Below are 6,202 nucleotides of genomic sequence, written 5' to 3' on the forward strand. Positions count from 1 at the left end.
AAGAAATAATGTTCTTATGATTGTAATATCACAGGCTTTATTCTTCTCATCTGTGTGTGTCTGCATGTCAATTTTGTTGAGAAACAAAAAAGTGTAAAACTAACATTGTCTACGTGTCTGTGTGGGGTTTGTTTAGATAGACAATATAGCAGATGTGTGTGTGTGTGTGTGTGTGTGTGTGTGTGTGTGTGTGTGTGTGTGTGTGTATGTATGTGTATGTGTGGGTTGCATTTATGTCTGTGTGTGAATGTGCACGTCGAGGCGTACGTGTAAACAAGCTAGAGGAAATATCAGAGAGAACGTCATCATTGATAGGGTTCACAGGCCCATCTGTTGGAGGTCCAACTGTCCGACCCTGTGACCCCCCCCCCCTCGCTCCCCCCCCTCACCCCCAAGACCAGCTATCAAAGCCACCGAGGGCGGCGGGGCTGATAAGAAAACAGCCCTTCACATGGGGGGGGGGGGGGGGGGGGGGGGGTGGTGCAGGAGGCCAAGAGTGTTATAACCACAAGGCCTTCCGCACATCCGACCGCATGCCTGATGTGCGCTCTCACGTACGCAATCCTCCACCCTGGTCACCTCCATAGCCTGCCGAGGACCCAGGACCCCGTTGACCCCAGACCCAGGACCCCCCCACCCACCCACCCCCCGTGTGGACCGGGTGGTCCCATCCAGTCCTGCTCAGATTGGGATTCCATCTTTTTTTTTACAAAATAAAAAAAAAACTGCCCTTTATGGCTTCAAGAAAATGAACTGGAATCATATCGTATGGACTTGATTTACGGCGAGATCATAGGTGCTATAATCTCACCTGTTGTTTGTGGGGAAATGCCAAGCGCAGCTCAATAACCTCACACCAGTCTATGGTGGGAGCACAAAGTGGCGGTAAATGTCACCGCGCTCCATTGACAAGTCCTTTGTCTCTGGTGTTTGGTCCTGGGAGTCTAATATTGTTTGTAGTCTTTGGCAGCTTGTGGGTGCCCGGGGATTGGTGCCCCGTCTCCATTGTGTTCCCGCTTGGCGGCGGAACACAGCGTTGCCACTAGGAGAGTCAGGGTGACCAGGGGGACCGAAAGGATTAGACATGCCAGCATCGGTCCGTCAGTGGTACGACACACACATGGACACACACGCGCACAGGCACCTACTACTACGTGATCACACATGCATGCACACACACACACACACACACACATACACTCTCTCATCATCTCTCTCTGTCTCTGTCTCTCTTTCTCTCTCTCTCACAAAAACACAAACAGAAACAGAAACAGAAAAACCAAATACATACACACACACACACACACACACACACAGACTCTGGGAGAATAGTGTTCTCCCCCTTTGTAGAATATCAGTGCCATGTAACTCTTTCATATGAGAGAGAGAGAGAGAGAGAGAGAGAGAGAGAGAGAGAGAGAGAGAGAGAGAGAGAGAGAGAGAGAGAGAGAGAGAGAGAGAGAGAGAGAGAGAGAGAGAGAGAGAGAGAGAGAGAGAGAGAGAGAGAGAGAGAGAGAGGAAACCGAGTCAGAGAGAGAGAGAGAAGAAACCGAGTCAGAGAGAGAGAGAGAAGAAACCGAGTCAGAGAGAGAGAGGGAGAGAGAGAGAGAGAGAGAGAAGAAACCGAGTCAGAGAGAGAGAGGGAGAGCACTCTGGTAGGTCTCCAGCAGAACGGGGGAGCAGGGTTCTGAACTCTGAGTGCTCTGGTGGCTCATTTGCCTGCAGGGGGGCGGAGCATGTTGTCCTGCACATATATCGTTCAGTGTATGTGTGTGTGTGTGTGTGTGTGCGTCTGTGTGTGTGTATGTGTATGGGTGTGCGTGTTTATCTGCTGTGTGTGTTGCTTTACTGCTCGTGCATCCTTCCCAAGGTCCAGCATCCACCACCTCACTCCTCCACCCCCTCACTCCTCCACCCCCTCACCCCTCCACCCCCTCACCCTGCACCCCCTCACCCCTGCACCCTCTCTGATATTGATCCCAGGCACGGGGGGGTGTGAGGAGACGGCTCATCTCCCTTCCGTGCGCTCTCCCCCCCCTCTCCCCGCCGTTCCCACGCCTCGCGCCGTGCTCCCTGACACGGAGCGTAAACAACACGCGGCCGCCGTGACGCAACGGGAAGTAGGCGTGGCTCAGAGCTGGCTCCCGGGGCTCCATAGCCCCGCCCCCCTGTAGCTATGGAGCTACGCGCGGGGGGGCAGGGGGGGGAGGTATGATGGGTAATCCCGCGTGGTCAAGGTCAAACCGCTGACTGACCTCGCTGTTTTATGGCGGTGACCTTGGTGACGCGCCGCACGGCAGCGCTGCCCCCCTTCCCCTCTGGGCCTATAAATCCTATGATTGGACAATAGCGCGGTGCACAACTCTCTTTAGATCCTTTATCAACGGGAGGCAGCCAGGTGTGAGGAGGAGGGAGAGGAGGGAGCTACATGCTAACGAGCTACATCCCTCCCTGAGCGATGATTTTGGGGACAAAGAGGAGCTCCTTATTAGGGATTTAATGGCTGCTTTCTGTGCATTGACTCAATTTGTCCTTTATGCAATTGATTGGTACACGGTTATTTCTGCTTTAAGGAGCAGAATTTGTCCTTACGGCAGCGACCCGCGTTTGATTCCTGCCCGTGGTCCTTTGCAGCATGTCCTGCCCTCTCTCTCCCATACCTTCCTGTTTATCTCACTCTATCATAAAAGCATAAAAAAAGGCAAAAATAAAAAATAAAGTCTGTCGCTGTGGTCTTATTATAGGGCTATGTAATTTAACCGCTCTCACAAAACAGTTAAACTGCTTATTCTTAACATTGAAACAGAATAAACCACAAGCAATGCTTCATATGAGGTGAAGTTGCAAAACAGTGGATCTGTGGTTGTACATAGTTTGGTGCTGTACTGTGTGGTTGTAGTTTTCCCTTCTTGAATGAAGAATATGTTAATCCTAAGTGTCATCATATCGCTGGCGTCTCTCTCGCTCTCAGCACCCTCTCCACACACTGGGGGTTATCTCACACACAACTGCGTACTGCACTCTGTGGTTACACCTCTCTGCGGAGGAGCACTTAGTCCATTTAGAGATAAACACATCCTTGCAAACTCTGCTTCATCCACCTGCTGCTGATTCCTATTAGAAGACAAAGCCTGCATTTACACTGAGGGGTGAGGGCACATAGCATTGTGCTAGTGAAACGTATATATATATATTATATATATATATATAAAGTATATATAGTATAAATATATAGTATATATATATTATTCCCCTTCGTTTTCTCTCTTTCGTAATCTCCATCTTAAAGGATTTGGCCAGTTTGTTAAGACCCATGTTATTGCTGACATCTATGTCGAGATGCTGTCTATGTCGAGATGTCAATCGGCCGTGATTTTGTTAAACTCACCCCCATTTCAGAACGCTAAAAACAGGCTGTTTTACATCCCGACGTAGACAGTGTCAACATTCACCCTGGGGTGTTTACAAACCGGACAAGGCCTTCAATGGAACCATTAAGAACACCTAAACACAATACATAGAATCTGACAGATGGCATACACAACGCAACACAAACACATACACACATAGACACACACACACACACACACAACCACACACAACCAGACTAGCATATGCATTTGTTCATGACCACTTTGCAGCAGGCATTCCACACCTATGTGTTAATGCTTTACATCAATCAAAGCTGCACGTGTCATTTATTTAAACCATTACGTTAAGCCACATGTTCACGACTTCAAACATATCTTTGAAACAACCCTTTTGCACACGTTGGCTTTTGTCAATGGAGGAGTACCAAAGCAAGTACAGTGGATATCCCCCCTAACCTCCTTCTCTCCTCTTCTCCCCTCTCATTGACATCTGTTCATTGTCCTTCAAATGCACCTCCAGCACTCCCAACGGACGCTCAGGATGTGGACGCTATCCCAGGCAAGCAATAACAGGAAGCAACAGAAACCATCATTGACACAGAAAATCATCAGAAACACCCTCCCCCGCCCCCCCCCCCCCCCTCCACACAAAATAAAAAAAAGAGAACCATGCCGCATTCGCTGTGTGTGTGTGTGTGTGTGTGGCGTGTGTGTGCGTGCGTGCGGCGACCTCTGTGTTCCTTGTTATCTCTGTCCCCACGGGGTCCTGCGCGACGGCGGCGACACGGCGCTCTTCCGGGGGTCCAAGGTCGGCGGCGGCGGCCGCCGCTGATGTAAACGGGGGCAGCCGCAGAGAGGAGGAGGAGGAGGAGGAGGAGGCATCGCACGTCCGACCCCCTTTCCCCCCCCCCCCAAACGCAGCCGCACTCCATTAGCGGGCGAGCTCAAACTGTTCATCTGGAGCAAATCACAGCGGCACCAAATGGAAGCGCAGGGCTGCATTGCTGCAGGGGCGAGATAAGAGCGCAGCGCGCCGCCGTCCCGGATGGACCTGCAGGGGGGGGGGGGGCCCCTGTAGCCCCCGCGTCGGAGTGCCTCACGCCTGCCCCGCGGCCCCGCGTCGGTCGGCGGCGTCGGCGGCTCTATGAGGAGCGGGCTGGACGCATGTGGACGTCGGGACGGAGCAGCCAGCCCCCCCGACCCCCAAACCCAAAGACGCGCTCTTTCAAGTCGCATGCATTATAGATTATGTGGACGCACGCGTGTGCACAGATGCACATGCGTGCAGACATGCTGGGGTACACGGGAACTAACACACATGTACGCACATATGTTCACATAAACACAAACGCACACACACACACACACACACACAGACGCAGACACAGACAAACAGGTACGCACAAACGCACATATACACACATCCAAACACACACATATACACACATGTGTTCACATAAACACACACACACACTCATACACAGAGAGAGAGAGAGAGTGTAAGTGGGGGAAAGCTGTTAGGACTATCAGACCGCGGGGTCTGGGGAGAGAAAAGCGGGATGAAATATTAATGGGGCTGAAATATTAACGTCATTATTCTTCTGAACTCTTCCTGTGAAGTTTGGAGAGCGATGGATGGTGCCTCCGCCGTACTGAGAAGCTGTACACCCGGGATCCCCTTAAAGAGCCCGGGGTGGTGAGGCCGGAAAGGGGGGGGGGGGGGCCAGAACGCCACTGACTGACCAGGCATGTGCGCTCCCCTGCATGGCATGTGTACGCTGATGTTTGGAGCACATATGGGGATTTTGTTGTTCAAACGGAGGCTTGGTGCGGAGAAGCTGTTTTCCTGCCCAGCTGTGCTGACTGCGCCGTTACTGTCGGACAGCAGAAGGCTCGCCGGCTGGAACCATGGGAATGCACGCACACACACACACACACACACACACACACACACACACACACACACACACACACACACACACACACACACACACATACTATATGTGGACACTCATGCACACATGCAGACAAGCACATGCATGCACAAATGCAGACAAACAATTCAGACAGACATGCACACACACGCATGCACATGCATGCATGTGCACACACACACACACACACACACACACACACACACACACACACACACACACACAGACATTTATATGTTCACACTCATGCACACATGCAGACAAACTCATGCATGCACAAACAGACAAACAATTCAGACATAGACATGCACACACACACACACACACACACACACACACACACACACACACACACTCGCAGACAAACACATGCATCCACACATGCAGGAGGAGCGAGCAAATACGTTCACGCAGACCTTATTGTTCCGTCTGTAAATCCTGCCCTCCCCCCTCTCTATCTCTCTCACTCCTCCGGAGCAACAACAGACATAAATCTCCGGCACGCACGCGGCGCGGCGCTCTCGCTTGGCATCCGGAGCGACGCTGAGGCGGCGTCTGGCAGCGCGAGATGAATCAGCGGTGCCGAGACACGCGTCCACATGTGGATGAAGAAACCGCTGGCCTTGCTATAATCCCCCCCCCACCCCAGTATACGGGCTAATCTCTGTGTTTCAAGTCACGCCATTAACACACAACGCTTGCGGGGAAGGGGTGGTGGGGTGGTTCCCCTGCTGGTTTCAAGGCCACTTGGGGTTCATTTTTGGGTTCTCACGCCTTGACCCAATTTGTTTTACATCATGGCTCGGGAAATCTGTCAGAGGCATCTGCCGGCGGAGGCCAATCGAGCAACGCGGTTTGTGAGGACACCACCGGCGCGCGTCTGAATGGCCGAGATAT

The sequence above is a fragment of the Micromesistius poutassou genome (genome assembly GCF_964030765.1).
Source record: "Micromesistius poutassou genome assembly, chromosome: 13".
NCBI classification, from domain to species: domain Eukaryota; kingdom Metazoa; phylum Chordata; class Actinopteri; order Gadiformes; family Gadidae; genus Micromesistius; species Micromesistius poutassou.